Source organism: Schistocerca cancellata, chromosome 4, assembly GCF_023864275.1.
Source record: "Schistocerca cancellata isolate TAMUIC-IGC-003103 chromosome 4, iqSchCanc2.1, whole genome shotgun sequence".
NCBI classification, from domain to species: domain Eukaryota; kingdom Metazoa; phylum Arthropoda; class Insecta; order Orthoptera; family Acrididae; genus Schistocerca; species Schistocerca cancellata.
The window spans coordinates 60679909-60703016 of record NC_064629.1 but is presented as its reverse complement, the minus strand read 5'-3'; positions in this window follow the sequence as shown (position 1 = coordinate 60703016).

Below are 23108 nucleotides of genomic sequence, written 5' to 3'. Positions count from 1 at the left end.
GGAATCTTCTTGTTGCCCTTCATTTGTGGTTCACAGAATATCATGTGAAAAAAGGGCAAGCTGAGTTTCACATGAGTGATATTTTCTAAATCCATGATGATGTGTGGTCAGGTGCTTTTTCTGCTTCACGAAAATTTATTATATTTCAAGTTAGAATATGTTCAACAATTCTGCAGCGTATGGATATTAAGGATATGGGTCTGTGGTTTTATGGGTCCATTATTTTACCCTGGACTTTTTTCCAATTGCTTGGGACTTTATGCCAGGAGAGAGATTTGCGATAAGTGCAAACTAAGTAAGGGACCAATGCCATAGATTACTCTCTGTAAAATCAAATTGGGAGTCCATCCAGACCTGCTGACCAATTTGTTTTCAACCCTTTCAGTTGCTTCTCAATGCCATGGGAGCTTATTTCTTCTGTGTCTTCCATATGGGAGCCTGTGTGATGCTTAAATGATGGTATGTTTGTACAATCCTCCTGCGTGAATGATTTTTTAACTTCAAAATTTAAAATTTCAGCTTTTGTTTTGGTGTCTTCTATTGCCACACAAGACAGGTAAACCAGTCACTTGATAGAAGCTTTTGACGCACTCAGGACTTTTACATAGGACCAGTATTTTCTTGAGTTCTCAACAAAGTCTTTTGCTAAGATATAACTGTAGTAGTTGTTGTAAGCTTTGCACAGAAGTCTTTTTATAGACATACAAATTTCTACTAACTTTTGCCATCAATATTTCTGTGTTCTTTTTTAAGCTGGTAGTGCAATAACCTCTGCTTCCTCAGCATTTTCTGAATTTTCTTATTAAACCTTAGTATTTTCTGTTTTTAATCAACTTGCTCAGCACATATCTTTTCAGAGCACAATTTACAGCCAGTTTAAACTTTGCCCATAATTCCTCTATGTCTATCATACTGCAACTTAATGATACCGATTCACTGAATGCTTAGGACACTAACAACTGCTTATCTCCTCTTTCCCCCATAAATACCCTCCTAACCTTCTTGACAGCTTAATTAACTTCAGTAACCATCCCTTCTATGATGAGATCATGATTACTAATCTCTCTCTCTATACTGACGCTGTTGGTAATCTCAGGTCTGTTTGCAGCACAGGGTCTAAAGCATTTCAATTTCATGTGGGTTGTCATAGTAGCTACTCAAGACAGTTTTCAGAAAATTTGTTCAGAACTATCTCACAAGACTGTATGTTCCGTCTGTCCCACCTGCAATGAAATCATAGATGTCCCAGTCTATATTTGGTAGGCTAAGGTTGCCTTGAACTAATGTTACCCAATCAAAGTATTTCTGTGCTACTGAGCACAAACTTTCTTTGAATGATTCTACAAGAGTTATAGTAGAATTGGATGGCTCCCGAAATCATCAAATGGCAAACTTGAGTTCACCCAGGCCAGGTACTCTGGTCCAGATAACTTTACAGTTTGACTTGATTTGAGCTTCAATAGAGATAATATTTTTGTCAACTGCAATGAACAGTCATTCTGCTTTAGTAGCCAACCTTCTCCTGATATACATTCCATGTATTGTTAAATGTTTCAGAGCTTTCTAGGTCAAGTTTGATCCAGCTCTCAGTTCTGTGAATAAATTTCAGTGTGACATCTTTGCTGGAGGGCAGTGGATTCAGGAGCTTTATTACAACTACTTCAGCAATTTACTGGTGAAAGTTTGACAGCCAAAGAGCCTTTATTTCCTATGTGATCTGATTTTACTTTCTACGTATTGACTGTGAGCATTCATCTGAGGACATCAAGCTATCGCCTATCCTAGAAAGCCCCATGTGCACTCCACAAGGGCTCTGCTACCTGAGTAACTGCATCCTGTGTGTTGTGCACCCTTGACCTAGCACTGGGAATCCTACAATTCTCCAGCCCATAATGCCAGTCCATTAATCTGCAGCCAAGACTATTACAGAACAGAGCTTCTGAATGAGAAACTCCAATCAGCTCCCAATCAAAGGATCTTGATCAGATCTGGATATTGTACTGCAGTTCTTGAGCTCTGCTTGCAACCCATGATTGAGGCTAACAATCTTCACCTCTTCTGTATGCCACATGTACAAGCTGAGGATGGCCTTAGAACTGTAGCAGTAGGTGCCGACATGAGGCACATCCTACACATTACTACACCTTGCACCCTCAATAGCTGCAGAAAGAACCTCCTCCACACCTCAGATGCGGCTCCTCATCAGATATACTGAGCATAAAGCCCTGTATACTATTTTCTTAAGGGGCTCCATAATGTACCTAACATTACAGCTTTGACAAATCTTGTATTTACATGGAAATAAGCCACAGTCTCTGCCCAAAAAATGAGTAATTTCCTGCAATAAGCATTTCTCATATACACAAAATTTCACATTCATCCTTTCATTTGCAGAGATGCTGTTCACCTTCATTTCTGTCATCATGTTCTACAGCTGACTCCTTGCTCTGATGATAAAACTCAAAGTCATTATAATGTTTCCACTTGACATCATAATGTTTTGTAAGCAATGTGTCAGGGTAAGAATCCTTCATTTTCTTCAGGGATATACTTAATGAAAAAACATGAAAACTGATAGAAAATACATTCCTTTCCTTCTATAATACTGACTGATATGATAAATATCATACTTGTACAAATGTTTACTTCTTATAAACACATGAAAATCATTTATTTCAAACATGAAAAGTTGGACATAATCAAAACTGGCATTCTGCAGTGTACAGTATGCATTATACTAAAAGTATAGAAAAATTTGATGAAATTAAAGACTGCAACCTGAAAATGCCATAAAAACTGAAATCAAGTAACATTTAATTGTGATAAAATATTCCAAAACAGCAATCTTTTTCAGAAATTTTCAGGTTTGTCTTTTCTGCTGATCCCTCAATGATTATATCTTTCCATTTCAGTTTGGCTACAATATTAAGATCTGCATTCTGAAATTCATGTTACAAATCAAGTCATAATCTATTTTGCAAAGAAGAACCATGTTCTTAGCTATTTTATTTTCTACCCTAATTCATGTGTTATGGCACAATTACATGCCAAATCTGAATTTTATTGAAACGTCTTCATTGATTGTATTTTATTTTATTTTGGTTTCTTCATATAGCTCAGATACTGAACATAACTATACGACAATTACATTCCTTTTTTTAACATTTTATTAATGAGCATTACATCTTATACATACATATAGAGGCAATATATCAGTACAGATTTCCAAAACAATTGCTTTGCTAATCACTTAGTGTTGTCAACAGTTTCTTCAAATATAAAATAAGTAATAGTTTCTTACATCATAAATTAACACTAGAAGGCAAGAGTTATCTCGTTTCAACTGGTCTCTGTTTCCATGATAATGACTTGTTTAAACTAACACTACAAAAATAGATTTTGTTCACTGTGCTCCATTCACTGTGTGCTATTGCATCTTTAAGATGAACACTCATAATTCTTTTCTACAATTGAGCGAGTTGGCACAGAGATTACAGCAATGGTACAATGTTGAGCTGTGTGGTTTAAATGTCATAAATCTTACTTGAGCTTGTGTGTTTTACATTATATCACCTTGTGGTCCCTTGAAAACTGGTACAGATGATTCTTTCCTGTATTCCTGCCCTCCTGAAATAATGTTCCACCTGTAATAACATCAATTTATATCTTCCTTCAGTCTTTTTTACATTTGTGCACTTCCAAGCTGACTTTTAATTTATTCGCCCATTTGGTAACCACCTATCCTTCTTTTCATTCAATAAATAACCAAAAACACAGGTATCTGACTTCTTACACCCCCCCCCTCCCCTCCCCCATAATTTTTTCTTTGCATTCACTTACATTTCTGCTCAAACTAAGTTGAGTTCACTTGTACTAGGCTATGTGTTTCTCTCTGTCAGATCTACCTAAATGAATCCCTTTTTTCTACTTGGAGAAGAAACTGACAATTCCGAAAGCTAAGAGTGCTGTTACTTGTTTTATGTGTATTAATTGTCTGTGTTGTGAGTTGTGCCCCATTGAGGTAATTATTGGCCAATCCATCTGTCTGTTTGTGAATTTATTAATGTGTTCAGTTTTTGTACATATTCTGCTAAGTAAGTTCAGATCTGGAATTCATTGGTTCCAGTAATAGAGCCAATATTACTGAGTATGTTATGGCTCTTAATATAACATGCCATTTCTTCAAATATTATGATGCTATTACATTTATACCATGGGTTCCCAAACTTTTCCTCTGATGGAACATGTTGACAATCATGGTACTTTGATGGAACAACTTCTTTATTTGGACAGTTAATAAAAATTTTAAAAAATGAGAAGAACTTGTTTTACTCAGTGATTACTTCAATTCAAATTAACAACTAATACCACAGACATTATAATGACATTTTAAAAAGTAATTAGTGTTGCCAAGTGTCCAAATAAATAAATAAACATGCAAAAATTAAAAATAACACAATGTTACTAATAGTTTGTAGCAGAGCTTTTGTTCATTTGCTGCCAAACTGGCTATATGTCATGAGGAATCAATCATATCATTTCATATCCAAACAATATGACATATTCCAGGAGATGACCCATTTATGTTAACAATATCCATGCTTTCAATGTTCTGTACTTTGTTACAGGGAAAGCCAAGGATTTTATTACCTATACTGATGGAGATGCCCATATGTTTTCTTCCTTCTAACTCTAAAATCCTGCACTTCAGAAATTTTTGGGTGTCCTTTAAACAATTTAGCTGATAAGTACACAGGACAACATTAATGTTTCATAATCTGTCATGGTAATATCACAAATTGGAATCATTATTCTTTTAATGAATTGATTTTAGTGTGCTTCAAATTGGCTAAACATTTGTTGTCATTGTTCTCACTTCAAAAAGTAATAATCTCTTCTTCTTCAGCAGAATTTCTTAAATTTGTGAGACATAACCAGGTTGAAAGTTAAATTCACTAACTATATACATAATGTTTAGCCATATTTGTACACCTAGGAGTGCACTGTTACTTTTTTATCAAAGCCAGTAATTATATATTAATATATTGGGCATACTGCATCATATCACAATTCACAATACACTTCACTCATTAGTTACAGCTATAGCTTTTTGCTTCTAGTGACTTTTTCAACAGTCATTCCTCTTATTTATGTAGGGAGAAATGGTACTTTCATTTATGAGATAGATTAAGCATGAGTCTCAATGTAGGATGCAAATGACATAAATAATTACAAAACTTAATAATGTGTAGCATTGAGTTCAAAAGATGCATCCCATGTTAGAGAATTATGAGGTCTGTAATCTTAGGTGTTGAAGAATCTCTTTTTGAAAACAATAAATGAATATTTTGACTCAAAGTATACCTGTTCTTAAAAGTTTGAAAACCAGCTCCTTCTTTTATATAAACAACTGTAATTTATTGCATCATATTTTAGAAAAAGAAAAAAATTGTATGTATATAATCCATTTCCTCCTACTTAAATTTGCTTTATGCGGGTGAAAGCAGCTTCAATTATAATTCTTAAAAGTGTCAGTTTCTTCATTCTTTCGTCATCAGATTTCAGTTTTACTTTTGCTGCTATTCCTGTGCTAGGTAATACAAGACTACACCTTGTTTCAAATGTCTTACTTTTTTATGGGTAAATGTCCATAGGTATCTTAAAACATGTATTCATCTGTGTAACATAGGGACATACTTCCGAAAATATGTAATTATACGTTCAGAAGTCATAATATTCTTTAACTTTGATTAAATGTTGAACTGTTGAATGAAGAAGCTAATCAACTGCTTACACAAGTGTTCAGTTAGTGGTATTATTTCATTTAATCCTACAAAAATAGCTGTGAGCCACATGACAAGATTAGTTTTCTTTCTTTCAAAATTTCCTATGTGTTAAAACCTACAAGTAACATGTGTCATGTTACATATATGTATAGATACTAGATGTACACACACACACACACACACACACACACACACACACACACACACACAGATATATATGCGCTTGTTCACTCACTATTCATGTACAACTGTGCTTATTGTGCTTTATGTGGAGAGACAATCTCCCTCATTTCACATGTATGTCAACCGAAGGTGCAGAAAGGACCTTCCCTTGTAAGAATAAACAAATTCAATTTTTTCAGCACATGCAAAAAGGTACAGATGGATTTATCATTTTGCTAAGTGTAAGTTTGTTTCAAGAAAGAGAATCTGATTAGGAAGTATTCCAGCCACATGATAGGCAAATAAACTTTGAATCACTGTACTGTATCACTTTATGCCTTTATATTAAATTACAGTCTGCTTTAGATTTATCTTCTCTTTCATCTAATTCTTTTTTCTTGTTTCTAGTTAAAGGTCCATAAGACCATGGGATTTGAGGAAATAAAAATACTTGACTCATCTCTAATTGTAATATTACTTTTCTTGTCACTATACTTCAAGAAACTTGTCTGTTTTGAAAAATTGTGAACAAAACTATACCATGATAAAAGTCTTAATGAATTTTAAATGTGAGTTACAAATTGTAATTGCTTGAAACACTTCTAGCAATACCAGTATCTTCTTCTTCTTTCTTTTTCCTTTTTTCTTCTTTTTTGCATTATGAGGTACCAAAATGCAATGTAGTATCACACTGAAACATCACTGAACACTGCTGGAAGTGTGACCAAATATTTTGATAAAACTTAAATTATACATCATTTGTTATTTAATCTACACAGTGCTGTTGAACATAATATACATTTTGTTATGTTGTTGTAATCATAAAGTGAAAAGAACTTGAATAAAAGGAAACAATGTGTTGCAATATTGAAATGAATTTCATTGCTGTACTACTGTCTCATAGCCCATATAACCATACCGAAAATTTTTGGAAATCAATAATTATGTGTAATAACAAATAGGTAGCACATATAATTCCTTTTATTTGCACAGAGGTTTCATTTACCCACCAGTAACTCAGTTAAGAAATCTGTTTAGATTTTTGTAGGCAGTGGGTACTGGAATTTGCAAAGAACAACAAGCATAATTTCATGATTATTCTGCAACTGATGAAGAGAAAACTCATATACTGTCCAACCTATTTCAATGATTAGTGCCTTTAATCCTATCTTGAACAGACTTCTAATAAAAAGGTAATATATTTTAATTAAGTACACATGAAATTTTTTATTTCATTGTCAGTTTATAGTTCATTCAATTTGCCTGTGACAAAACGTCACCTCTGTACAATTACCGCGATTTGGTCATCTTGAATTTAGCTAGCAGTTTTTCACTAAGTGCTGAAAAACTTGGTTGATGGAAAATTAAACATTCATGCCATTTTTACTTCTGAGTTTTTGAATTGGTGAAAGGTCAATGTGGTATTAAAAACACATTTAAAAAAAAAACAGGAAAGGTGGATGAATGGTCAGGAATTTCTTAGCTAGTGAGTAATAGTAGGGAGAAGTTTCATACCATTGTACACTGGAAAATTGGCAATTTAAGACTCATTGGCACCAAAATCACTGATAGTGATCTTTTTCCTCTAACAAATAGTTTACAGACGTAGTTTCTATCTTAGAGTCATTCTGTGTTTATCATTAAGTATGAAAAGTCTCACTTGACTTTTGTACTGAAATAAATATCATTTGGCTTTCCTTTTTTAAAATGTTGCATTTTCATATTCTTACTTCTTTCACTTGCTTTCTAGCAATGAACAAATAATTTCAGTCATCTCTTTATAAGATGTGGGGCATTATAGCTAAGTTTGAAGGATGTTTTAAGTTGTTACAACTGTAACTGAGAAGACATTAACAAACTGCTTTTGAATAATGAAATATCACATACTGAAGGAAGAGTATACACATTGTAAAATCTCTTACCATAATTTGAAATATTGCATTATTAAGTTACTCACTTACACATCAGACTAAACTATCAACCGGAGCACAGGGCTTCGAGTATGGTGTTAATATGGATTCACTCACTCACTCACAAAGAATATAGTGCAGTGTACTCTCATGTTCATACATTAAATGTTGCCAGTCAATCAGTTTCTTGCTAAGAGAGTAACCTTGGTAATTATTAATTGCCATTCGTGACTAATTTGTGGAAATGTTTTCTCTATAACCGCTCAGATTATTGAAACAATCTTAAGACAATTTGTTACTTAACAGCAGTGTTCTTGTACTGACTGCTATACAAGGTTTATTTTAAATGTTCCAAAACTAGAGAGAATAACAAATCTGTTCATAACAAAATTTAAATTATAGTGGTTTATTTGTGTTGGTAAACTTGTGGTTTCATTTACAAATTCTTTCAACGGTGAAAACTGAGGTCATTAAACACAAAATTCAGTCAGTTCACAATTCAGTATTTCTGAACATAATATAGTAATCTTCATCATCTGGAAATCATCTGAATACTGGAATTTACTGGCAAAGTACGTCATTTACTAGTTATCACAAAAATTAGTTGAAATAACAGAACAGACCTATACACTGATGAAATGTGTGATCTGTAAACATTATTGAACCAATTTAACTAGTATATATCAATATACAGGAAAATTAATATGCTGTTGTACTAAATATAAACACCTGATGTTGAATTGTTTATCATTACTATTGAATATTTCATTGGTATTCTACAATTGTTAGATTCTAAAACAAGAAACTTACTACTTACATTTTTAAGAGCATAAATGTACCTGGATTTATGGAGAAATGTGCTTGTTTCTACAATTCAGTTTCAAAAGCATGATAAATACATATGTCAATGCTCTTTGACTCCTCAGTAATGATGTACTGCGCAGTTTTCAATTATCCTGATAATGTTTCCTGAATTAAGGGAAATTAAGTTTGTCTTCCAATATCAGAAAAGGCACTAAATTGAAACCATAAAATCTATTGACTGAAATGCTTATATGCTTCATTGTATGGAATAGAACATCTAAAAGTAATTTTATTTGCAGAAAGTCAAAATAAGACAAAAATTTTTGAACAGAGACAGCTGTAGAAAAAAGTTATCTTATCAGTATGACTGAAAATGTAAATTTAAATAATGCAAGTGTCTGAACATTTGTTGTGTGTTGCTACAGGAAATCAAAGATGACTTTCTGAATAAAGAAACATAATTAGAAAATGAAAATAAAAAATGTGTCATGGAGGAAGGGGCTTGAATTAAGATTCAAAAACGGACCATATTTTTAAAAAACAATGTGGATATTCAATCAGAATAATATATGGAGATACTTCAAGTTTTGTTTCCTCACAGCTGTGAAGTACTATTTGTTAAAATTGGCACACAAAATATTGTACCAACCATTGTGCAACTTTGTGTGTTTGTTGCAAATGTTCTTAGAATATAGACCATGGAAAGATCATGTTTCATTAAATGCTAACTGTCAAACTAAAGTTGCCACATCTTTTGTAGTGTAATAAATATTTACAGTGCCAGTAACAATTAGAATTTATAAGGCAATAATTCCTTACTCATGGTTATTTAAATAGTTCTCATATTTAGCAATGATACATGCTTATTGAACCTTACCCCATGATGAACTTATTATTTGAAAAAAAAAAAAAAAACAGTTAATAGTCATGTGTTTCTCTGACAAAATTAACACATTGCATTTACAACTTTAAAAGCTACTATCTAACCACATTTCCAAATATGCATATTAAAGAAAAATGTGAAGTTTGCTGGAAATTACACAAATAAAGATTGAATGCATTGTTTGATACTACAAATTTCAACAGCTTTGCTTTTATGGAAGGTTGTAGAGCCCTGGTACATAACAGCACTGGTCCTGCAATAATTTTTTGAAAAAAAAACCTTAAAGGAATTTAAAATAACTTCTGAGTTAACTGTGTGAACAGTGCCAGTTAGCATATAATATGACATTTTGTGTTTTCTGTGAAATTATATATAGAGAACTAACAAGAAACAAAACTGACTGGCAGAAGAGTAGGTGGCAGTTTTTAAATATATGACATATAGTGCTAAGCAGATAAATATCTGCTTCCTTAAAAGAAAAGAAATATAACATGTCCCATTTGTCAGTTAGTGTGATAATACACTGAATAGATTTCATTTCCGTATCATTAATACTAAACTGTAGCAATTGCATCTTATATATACTGTAAGATTGCATCCCATTTGTTCTTAGCAATACACACATATTTTATTTCAGTTTTCAAAATACACAGTATTCCAACCCATTGTCCATTCTCTGTGGGTTTTGTTTATGAATCTCTTCCACAAATTCTGTGTTACTGGATTACTATTCATTTTTACAGTGGTGCTATTTATACAGGGTGGCACATGAAGAAATGGTCCCCAGTACAGACACTTGCCAATTATGCATGAATTGTTGCCCACCATGAGCAAATGAGTAGATAAACATGTAGTAATTATATAATAAAGAAGTAAAAAACAACCTAATGGAGAGGTCTATACTTATTGAATTTATCTTGTCTTTTATGTTACATTACATGCTGAAAATGACCTCCTTGTGCTTCAGTGCACTTTTGCGCATGCTATTACATGTTAATATACACTTTATGCAACTCTGCGCATCAATTCTGAAATTTTTTTATGAATATTCTTCTTCAAGTCTTTTAACATTATTGGGTTATTTGTGCACACTTTTCCATTTAGATTCCACCACAGATAAAAGTGACAAGTGGTTATCTCACAATTGGTTGGATCTGGTGAACATGGTGGTCCCACCAGTCCTTTGCTGACAGTCCTTCCTTCTGTCGAGCTTTCAAGAAATATGTACAACAGTGTTTACTGTTGTTTCATAAAATATGGGATCCACAATCCAACTTGCTGATGTGGCACACCACACACTCATTTTTTTCACTGTAAAGAAATTCCTCATTAATTGTTTAGGGATTGTATCTGCTATTCATTGAATTCACATGTCCTGTAAGATGGAACCAGGCTTCATCAGCCAACATTTCATTCTCAATCATTTGACACAGCCACATACAGTAATTCACACATTTTGCCTCCTTCAATACATGGACACATGCCATTTGGCAGGATTTCATCTCTATATGGTGTAAAATACAGGGACAAAAACTACCTGGAATGTTCACTTATTGCAACAATTTATGTGTTGGCTTCATTGAACTCTGGATCATTTGGTCTTGAATATATATGGTCACAGCATGTGTGTGAGTGGATGGGGCTCGATTCTTTTTCCATTTGCAACTGTCCCTGAAGTACACCACCTTGTCACAATATCCTGTATACTGCCCTTTTCTGGTGTGGAAATGCCAGGAAACTTCTTCACAAAAATGTCCCATGTTTCCTTAAACAAACCAGTAAACACTTATGTGTCCATTATTTCAATTCTTTCTTGAAGTGAATACATCTTGCTGAGATATTTACTTCACACATCTTAAGTAAATCACAACAGCTTTCATATTGACAATACAAAATGTAATAAAAGCAGCTTTGAAACAATAGATGATAATTGGCTGGAAACAATGAGCAGTCTAGTACTCAGGGCTGAGTTTTCATGCACCACCCTGAAGCGCTCTCAGTATGAAAACTTAAACATTACATAAATATTTCTCAAACTTTTTGCCCTAGTCCAAAGGAGATATGCATAGTTTCGCTTCAAGAAAAATTTATTCCCTGTTGCTTATTTCTATCATAACACCTCTTTCTGCATTTTCCTCAGAATTTCTAGACATGGTAACTAACTTTTAAGTACATACTAGAAAAGACATGGGCAAAATAATGGTATGAACACATCCAGTAATCTGTGGTTACAATTATGCTATGTACATATAAACATCCTGAACAGCACCTAGTCCTTATTTTGGTTTGAATCTATCTTGTTAACTTCCTAAAACACTAACAAATGAACATACACAGGATACATTTTGAGATATCTATCAATTAGATCACAATTGTTATGATTTTTAAAAAATTGTATTATAATCCTGCTTATTCTCAAATGTTCATTATTACAGCAGGAAATTCCATCAAGACGAAGTCTAAAATCTTCTTTGAAAACAAATATCAAATTTTTATATGTTGACTAATTTAAGGATATTGTGACGTTTCCAAGTATGTGGCGTAAGCATGAAAATATTCTGTAAAACCTAATAGCCGAAGACTATGGTATGCACGTAATCATTTATCTATATATACAAAAGGCAGTGTCCTGGCTGACTGATGTATTATCACCCAGCCCAAACCGTTAAGGATAGAAACTAGTAATTTGAAGAATGTGTTGTTATTATACTCTAGGCACGATTTCAGAAGCAATTTTTCTAAAATCCATCCAGAAGGTGAAATAGAGAATGAAAGGTTCTTCTAAAATATGTCATTACGTCATTTTTCAGGCAGTTTTGGAGCTAGATCTACTAAAATTGGTATTTGGTTTCTCAGTGAGAAATAAAGAAATATGTTTTTCAGCATTTTTTGAAATTTAATTCCTATGGGGGTAAAATACTGGTTGAAATATTTTTTTTTTTTTTTTTTTTGAAAATAAGTCGTTATTAAAGAACTACTGAAGTATTTTTAAAGCTGCAGCTATGTAAACTGGTATTTCACTTCTCTGTTACGCATAAAAGTATGTGTTTCAATGTTCTGTTAATCTAACTACTATGGGAGTGAAATAGGAAGTGAACATTTTTATGGAAATATTTCATTATGCAAGAATTTTTGAAGCTAAATCTATGAAAATTTGTATTTGGCTTCTTTGTTAGAAATAAAAAATATGAAATTCACCGTTTTTGGAAATTCAACTCCTATGGGAGAAAAATAGGTGGTGAAAAGTTTTATGAAAATATTTCATTGTGAATTGTTTGATTATTTCATTGTGAAAGTATTTTTAAAGCTAAATCTTTGAAAACTGCTATTTAGTTTCTCAGTTAGAAATGAAAAAATATGTATTTCACTGTATTTGGAAATTCAACCCCTAAGGGGGTAAAATAGGGCCAGACCAATTTGCTGCCTCATCACCGTTCAGCCCAAACTGCTAAGACAGAAACCTGAAATATGGAGAGGGTGTCAATTGTATACAAAATTGGGCCAGACTGATTCACTGACTCATCATTGCCCAGCTCAAACTGCTAAAGATACAAACTTGAAATTTGAAGAGTGTGTTGATCTTATACTGTAGGCATCATTTAGGCAGAGGCTGCTCAAAATTCCAATTCTAAGGGGTTGAAATAGGGGATGAAAGGCTTTTTGTAAGTATATCACTATTAAGACAGTTTTCAAAGTATAACTACAAAAATTGTTATTTCATTTCTCAATCAGGAATTAAAAAATCACCTTTTGGAAATTCAACCTATCTGGTATTTGACTTCTCAGCTGTAACTTAAAGAAATACGTGTTTCAGTGTTTTTAGAAATTCAGTCCCATGAGAGAGTAAAGTAGCAACTGCAAACTTTTATAAAACTGTTTCGTTGTGAAAGCATTTTCAAAGCTAAGTCTGTGGAAATTTGATTTGGCTTCTGTGTTAGAAATAAAAAAAAAATGTTTTACAGCTTTTGGAAAGTCAACACCTAAGGGAGAGAAATATGGGGCAAATTTTTAAATAAGTATTTGTTACATTTTTAAGCTAAATCAAGGAAAATTACTATTCCACTTTTTGGTTTCATATAAAGAAATATATTTTACAGGATGAAAGTTTCTATAGAAATATCACTACAAGAATGCAAAAGAATAAAAAAAAAAAAAAAAAAAAGCCCTTGAACTCCTGCTCTCAGACTCACTTTTTCTCAGAAGTACATTTTGGATTGACCATGTTTCTATAACCTTAATTAGTGTGAAAAGATTAGAAGGTGTTGCAATTTGTGAACAATGTAAAAATTCAATTAAATGAAAAAAATATGTGTAGACATACAGTCTATATTAGCTAATCAGTGGCACTAAGCTAGTTCATACTATATAGTTTAACTAAAAAGTACTGGTTCATCCATTATATTCATCTTAGTCTATTTCAGTTCACAAAATTTTCCAGTTCACTTCTCATTTCCACAACTGAGGCACACTTACAGAATGTTTGTATCACCATCAAGGATTAAACAAAACAGTCAAATTATACATTTTGTTCACACATAAGGTAGTTTTCCTCAACATTAAAACACATATGAGTAAATCTCAACAATATTCTTTGAGTTAAATGTGTACTTTGAGAGTATCAGTGTCCAAAGTCTGCTGCGGCTGGCACAAATGAGGATGGAGAACCCTATGCTTGGTGAAAACGTCTTCTATTGTGGGGTGAGTGTTGTTACACCATAAAAACCTAAAGTGGAAGTTTTTTTTGCTATATTAGTTTTAATTGCATGTTTATGCTTTCAAGTGTTTTAAATCTGCGATTCCACATTTCTTGCTTTGTAGTTTTTGATGCAATTTTGAAATACATTGCTAGTAGTGTCACACATAGTTGCCGTTTTGAAGGTATATTGGTAAAACTATATAAAGAGTCTCCGAAGATAGTGCTATGCCTCCTAAGTTTCATTTTATTGTAAATTGGTTCATGACATTCAAGACAGTCAGAAATTCAACTGAAAACCATTTAAAGTATTTCACACAGTTACAAGATGCGCCACCTATTTGATAAATTCTGATACTGGATGATAATTTGAAGTGTTTGTGGGTGAAGCTGATGATACTCCCAAACCCACTCACTGCGAATCACTAGGTTTTGTGACTAATGCTATCCCTTTGCATGCTATAGCAGTTGTGTGGTGCTAGCTGTTGTGCTTGAAGAGATACAAGTTTTTGAAGTGATCACCATCAAATTGTGGTGGTCACCAAGACATCTACTGTCTTCTTTGCATCAATGTATTCTTCAAGGAGAAGACTTCCAGAATGTTCTATAAAATTCCCAAGCTGTTATTAATATGAATGTTTTGAATGTTCTAGAACATTCTCGAATACAATTTGGAGACAGCTTATATCACATTGAACCACACTTCAGGTAAATTGTCTTAAACAGTGAGTTGCATAACGAAATTACAGAAAAACAACTTATCAAAAATGTGTATCTGTTTATGGACAGAAACTAAATAAAGAAAGAATTTTTGTGTAAGTGAATGATTTCAGAAGCAAAAAATGACATAATTTATTAAAATGCCCATCATCAAGTGAATAATATAATACCAGGGGAAGGAAATGCATTTAAATCCAGTGATAGAATAACAAACTATGATGAAATCCTAAACTTCTCAATAGAATTTCTAAATTCACTCAATGTTCCTGGTATGCCCCCACAATGATGCATTTAAAACAATATCACAGAAGCAGAAATATTGGACAGAAATGTGAAAGACCAGTCAGTATTCATACTGTGAATTTGACTCAATCCAACTAACCATTCAGCTTTGAAAGATTTGAATTTCTGTTAAGATTAGCATACAGTATGTCTATTAATAAAACACCAGGGTGATCTTCCCAGTGATGTGGAGTGAATTTAATAGAACATTGCTTATGGTTTGTTTTTAAAACTATCATCACTTGCCTATAATTTCAGTTTATATGTATACCCACCATATGTTTATAATTGCCCTTACTTCAAACAAATGCAAAAAAAAGTTACAAATATTTTCATTCTCTATGACTTTTTTGAGCATTAATAGCTAGTCATGATCATTTCACTGATGTATATAATAAAAAACTGAAATACTTCCATCAACATTAATATAGGATGGTCCATTTTGTCCTCTTCTTATGACTTGCTTCCTAATTAATACTGATCATTTCTAAAGATTAATTCTTCATAGTTAATATGTGGCACATGTAACAGTAATTGTCAACAGCAAATTGGTAACTAATGGGTTCTTGTAATACTATCACAATTACATTAATTACAGCTCAGTCATGTGGTCGTTTACTTTCTGTACTTCTATATAATTCCACAAAATACATTTTTCAATTGAAACATCAATTCAGTTGCCTGAAATTTAACAAAAGGAAATCTTCTGGTGCAGTCTGTATACCAGTTAGGTTCCTTTCAGATTATGCTGATACAATAGCTCCATACAATCATATACAACCATTCACTCTACTAAAGATCCATACCCAAAGACTGGAAAGTTGCACAGGTCACACCAATATTCAAGAATGGAAGTAAGACTAATCCACTAAACTGCAGGCACATATCATTAATGTTGATATGGAGCAGGATTTTGGAACATACAATGTGTTCAAACATTGTGAATTACCTCAAAGAGAATGGTCTATTGACACATAGTCAACACGGATTTAAAAAACATTGTCCTTGTGAAACACTCACATGAAGTGTTGAGTGCTATTGGCAAGGGATTTCAAATTGACTCCATATTTCCAGATATGCAGAAGGCTTTTGACACTGTACCACACAAGCAGCTTGTAGTGAAATTGCGTGTTTATGGAATATCTTCTCAGTTATGTGACTGGATTCGCAATTTCCTGTCAGAGAGGTTACAGTTTGTAGTAGTTGATGGAAAGTCATCAAGCAAAGCAGATGTGATTTCTGGCATTCCCCAAGGTAGTGTTATAGGCACTTTGCTGTTCCTTACCTATATAAACAATTTAGGAAACAATCTGAGCAGCCATCTTAGGTTCTTTGCAGATGATGCTGTCATTCATCAGCTGGTAAAGTCATCATAAAATCAAAACAAATTGCAGAATAATTTAGAAAAGATATCTGAATGGTGAAAAATTGGCAGTGGACCCCAAATAACAAAAAGTGTGAGGTCATTCCACATGAGTGGTAAAAGGAATCTGTTAAACTTTGGTTGGATTATAGATCACTCAAATATAAAGGCCATAAATTCAGCTAAATATGTAGGAATTACAATTGTGAACAACTTAAACTGGAAGGAACACATAGAAAATGTTGTGAGGAAGGCTAACCAAAGACTGTGTTTCATTGGCAGGACACTTAGAAAATGTAACACATCTACTAAACAGACTACCTAGACTATGCTTGTCCGTCCTCTTTTAGAATACTGTTACACGGGGTGGGATCCTTACTAAATAGGATCGATGGAGTACATTGAGAAAGTTCAAAGAAGGGCAGCACACTTTGTATTTTCGCAAAATAGGGGAGACAGTGTTACTGAAATGAAACAGAATTTGGAATGGACATCATTAAAACAAAGGCGTTTTTAATTGCGCCAGAATTTTCTCACAAAATTTCAGTCACCAATGCAAAAATATTTTGTTAGCACCTATCTACATATGGAGATATGATCATAATAAGAAAATAAAGGAAATCATACCTCACATGGAAAGATATAGGTGTTCGTTTTTTCCAAGCTCTGTAAGAGACTGGAATAATACAGAATTATTGTGAAGGTGATTCAATGAACCGTCTGCCAGGCACTTGAATATGATTTGCAGAGTATCCATGCAGATATAGACAGATGCATTTTAGTATCTAAATATTGGAATATTCACTGTCTCAAGTTAAAATTAACATATTTATGTTTGTAGAAGCATGACACAGATGTCATTATTAGTATTAGTATCTTTTCTATAGTCATAGTATCTTCAGGATATTTTTCACTGCTAGCAACTTTTACTATGCTCAGAAGTATTAAAACACATGGAGGAAAAGTACATATCAACTTCTTAGTTATTCAACTTATATGTGTAATTGATTTATGCAGTTCTTGCTAATACTCAAATGAACTGAAGCAGAGAATTTTTACACTAATTTTATGTTGTTTCAGCCCTAACAAAATAGTATAAATTGACCTTTCATCTAGTTTTCAAACTTGAAAATTAGATACAGTATTAAAATATCTGGGGTTCAACAGTTTCTCTCACAATTATTTTATATCATCATAATATTTGTTACAGTTTTATCCTAGTGACTGAAAGTGCAATTTTTTCTTAGTTTGTGAAACACAGAGATCCTTAAGGAGTTTGACTTTTACCATTACACCAAAATGTTTACAAAAAGCTTAGCTTTCTTTTTCATGCTTCTAATAAAACAAACAAACTGTACTCCTTCTGGACAACCTTTTTACAGTTTGAAAACATGTTTTATTTGTTATTATGTATTTCCTTTTAATTCTATGTATCCAGTTAGTAATTAATTCACTTTTATTTAGGAAAAGTAAAATAACATTTTATGAAGATTATTAATTTCTTTTTACGGTGCAGAATGGAGCATATAATACAAAATAAGAGCAATTGTTCTTTCATAACAGTGAAGTAAAACATTTATGCAAAAGTTATCACCACAATGTTTGACAAATAATGAATGCAATGTGATGAAATTCATTAAAGCATACATTCATTCATCATGTTCTATTAAACACCATCATGAAGGATAGTCTTCAAGGCTGTAAAATGAGTGAAGTTATACATTAAGAGACAATAGCAGCCACTTCTGTAAAGTATAGTGACAACAAATCATGACTAGCACTTTTCTTGTAGTAGTAATTATGGAAACTGCTTTTAGTCATAAGTATATAAGAGAAAAACAGCTAATTTGAAACAAGAAAACCGTTGCTCCTCATCTTCCTCTTAAACTACTCAGCTGAAATTTTTTTCAATACTTTAAATAAACCGTTTATGTAACTTCACGTAGACCATCATCAGTTGCCTATAGACTACCAAAGTGAGTCTTTGGTTGATATATGCCTATAATTGTGTAGAACATACACAGTGAAGTCTAAATATTCTAAGAAATTGCAGTGTTACTGGCTAATGAGGTACTCTTTTATTTTTTTCTAGAGATTTTAATTTATTGTCTCATGTTTGTGGGTAACCTGTTGTAGACTTTTGCATCAGTTCCGACAATGAAACGTCCAAGTTAGAATATCAACAGTTATGAAAAGTACAGATTTCTACTCACCAAAGATGGCAAATTGAGTTGCAGACAGACACAACAAAAAGACTGTTACACATTAAACTTTTGGCCAAGGTCTTCATCAGAAATGAAACACACACACACACACACACACACACACACACACTCACATTCTGACAGCTACCTCTGGCTGTTCAGGCCAGAGTAGCCAGAGATCATGGTCATGCATGTGGGAGATGTGCTTGTGTGTGTGAATGACAACATCTTTTTCTTTTCTGGTGAAATCTTTTGTTGAAAGCTTAATGTGTGTCAATCTTTTTGTCATGACTGTCTGCAACTCAGTTTGTCAACTTTGCAGTGAGTATCAATCTATCTTTTCCATAGTTGTTGCAACTCAGTTCTGAGTCTTATATAGAGAACCATAGTCTATATGGAACTTTACTTTTATTATTTTCATTGTGAATAATGCTTTTCATTATATTTATTATCTATACATACAATTTGGGAGTATATGTATTGGCACATTTAGTTACATATCTTTTGACAATTATTCATGCTGTTAGTATTATAGGTTTGCAAATGGTAACCCCCCCCCAACCCCCTGCCAATCACCCAAAGACGCTGCACAATATTTTCTCAATGTTAAAAATTTTAAGAGCTGTAAATAATTTTCTGGACGATTATTTTGACTATAATTTTGCAATAAACTTTACATCTTTCTTTTGGAGCTTCACCAGTCTATCTGTTCCCACCAATATCTCAAATAAGTGGACCAACCTCTTTAGTAATGTATCTTCATTAACCACAATAGGTGTAATCTTTATTAAGAATGTGTTTGAGCTCATTTTTTTTTACATATATTATGTATTTGAGTCTCCCATGACTGTTACTTACCTATGATAACGCACAAGAATTTGTAATTGCTTTGTCATATATAGGCCTGTTCCCCAAGTTTAAGGCTTGTATTTTCCAAATGGACATTTCTTCTTGCATCAACCTGCAGATACCCTATTTTTGTTCTGTTTATGAGAAATTTGTTGCTACTGTGATATTCAATTACATTTTCTATGTTCAGAAGAAGTATTTTCTCTTGGTGACTTATAACACTCCCACTATCTGTACGAGATATATAATGAAGACACTTATGACATTGGCATCTTTTGATACACCCATATCATTTATGTAAGATAAAAATCAATTTACATAATCCTTAATTCTTAAAGTGCTTCGTATTTAATTTGAAATTTAGAGGAGGTACTTGTAATTTTCTGTTTTGTTTTACAGTTTAATTCCAAATACTCTCTTCTGTTTTACACAAAACATTCTATATAATCATATACTTTACTTCTCAAGCCATACTGATGATGTTTCTGTGACAGAGTGTCAAGCTATATGAAGTCAATAGTTTTTGAGGGAACTAGCAATAATCCACAAACTTTGTTTTGGTCATTTAATGCACTTCTTGTGTGCCTTATATAATTTGTAAGTCTTTTGTAGATGTATGTAAGTAGCTTATTATGCCATTTTGACAGCATGAATGTGACAAATATAGATAACTATTCAATTCAATTTATTATCATCCATTTTATCATATACATGATATAGGAATTGTCATATAGAATCATATAGAAAGAAAGGGAGAGAGAGAGAGAGAGAGAGAGAGATAGAGAGAGATAGATAGAGAGATAGAGGGAGGGAGAGAGAGAGAGAGAGAGAGAGAGAGAGAGAGAGAGAGCATGATTTATATCTTTAACAATTAAGGGAAATAACATTTTGTTAGTTACACTTTACATATTTTGTCATCTTTTTACATGAAAGATGAGAGAAGAAAGATTTACAAGGTTTATACAAAGAAAAATCCATTAAGGACAATAACATTTTCTTAATTACACTTTAATATTTTTCTTAATTAAACTTCACATATTTTGTCTTCTATTTACATGCAAGTTGGAAAAAAAGGAGAATTATGCAGAAAAATCAAAAGATGAGCACTATCTGTTTAGATAGCAAAGAAATTTATCAACGTTATAGAAACTCTGACCTAATAGTAGCCTCTTTAATTCTTTTTTAAATATATGTAAGTTCATATGAGGCTCATTGATGTTTCTTTGTAGATGAGGAATATGATCAGTTCAAATAGTATTATTGTCATTGTATATACCCATGAACGTGGATGATCCCACATGTGTTTGCTTTTGAGCATTTAATTTTCAGTACTCCTTGAATTTCATTACTCACTTGGAAATAAATGCATTTGTTGAGGTACTGTTTGAATCAAACTGTTTAGAACCATGCCAGAGACAGTACTTATAGTTTCCTGAAAATTTTTGTGGTATTTTGATCACCATAATGGTTGTACTATCCATTAGAAGTGTAAAATGAATCTCAAAGCTATTACAAATTGAGAAATTATTAATAAAGATGAGGTATAATATGCGACCAAGCACAGGACCCTATTGTACCCCACTCAGAAGATACATGGATACTACCTGTGTTGTTCAACAATAGTTTTTGCTCCCTGCCATGCAGATAGGATGTAATTCATATTCCACTAGTCCCACTTAACCCATAAGGCTCTACTTCCTTTAAAGTAATGTGATGTTTAAAACAGTTGAAGGTCTTAGATAGATCAAAAGGTTTCCTATAGCAGGCATTCTTCTATTAATGGATTGCAAAATTTTATTGGTGAATGATGATATTGTCCGTTCAGTTGACATACCCTGCTTGATACAAAACTGACTTTTATTCAGAAAGCTGTGGTCGTTCAGCTGAGTAACAAATTATCTATGAACTAGTTTTAACAGAATTTTTAAGAAGCAAGTTAGAAGGTTAGATAGGAATTAGTTCTTTTATAAGAACAGGATTAATGATAGCATATATAAATCTATGTCAGACAGTTTCTTCCTGCTTGTAACTGTTTAAAAATATGGGACCACACCTCACTTATAAGTTAGTAACAGTCCTTAAAAATTTTGATGTATACAAATAAAAATCCATTAAGGAAGGGGTTCATTAATTAAAACTTCCGGGCTGAATTGCTGTGGTCTATATATAAAACTTCTTCTGGTCTCTGATAATAATTCGTTGGTAATGAAATGCAAGTAAAAAATGGATTGGGACCTGGATAATTTTAAAGAACCAGAGATTGCTCAGAGTTTCAACTGGACTGAAAGAGACGTAAGAAACACAATATAAGATGAATGGGCAATCTTGAAAGTTGAAATAGTGAAGGAAAAAGAGGATCAAATAGGAAAAAAGACAAGACCCTGCAACAATCCTTAGATAGTACATAAGATATTGAATCTAACTGATGAAAGAAGAAAATATAAAAATGCACCAAATGAAACAGGTGTAAGGGAATTCAGCTGTCTAAAAAATGAGACTGATGGGAAGTGCAAACTGGCAAAGAAAGCAGGATTGGGTATAAATGCAAGGCTATAGAAGCCTACATGACTGTGGGAAAGATAAATTTGGCATATAAGCAGAGAAAGGTTTGTCAAACCATTCTCTCAACTGAAGACAGCAACAAGAAGCTCAACAGGAAAGATCAACCAAACTATTTTAAATTCTCATAGACAATTTTCTTGTAATGTGACAATTCATCTTTGAAATCAGATGACTGCTAGCTAGAAAACCTTTTATAATCTTACTTTATTTTAAATATTACAGTTAAATCTCTAGCTGGGTAATTTCATCTAAATGTCACCACAAAAAAGTTGAGAGTATATAAGCTTTGTTGTAAAGATATACATTAGGAAATGAAGTGACTTTTACCTCATGGAAGGAAAAAGAGGCTTATCAAATTCAAGATGGTAGTGAAATGTAACTCTGGTCCAGGTCCTCTTTACATTGTGCATGTTTATAGTAAATTAGTGGCAGAAAGCATACAATTATATTAGAAACAGTTCATCTCTTATTGGCATTTATAGGATTTTACTCAGAATAGGCATTCTATTCTTGTCAGTTTTGCTGCCAGGTTCAGCATTCAACAATTATTATATTTCAGTGATCCACTTGGCCTCAAATAAAATACTGTCCTGAATGTTGCTGAATTAGTGCCACGTCAGCATTGGTTCTCCTATATTTAGTCTAAACTATGATCAAGCAATGTTCAGTTAATTGCACGACTGATGCAACTAATTGTGCATGTACTGCAACAACAAATGGTTAAAGACAGGAAGAGCATGATTTGTTATCCCAATTGTAGTGCTCTTAATCACTTCTTTGAACATTTTTATTTTTCTTCATCTCAGCATTATGTTCACCACAAAATTTGATAGTGATGGAAAACTTATTTTTTTAAATATGCAAATCTGTTGGATTTTTAGGGAATAGTG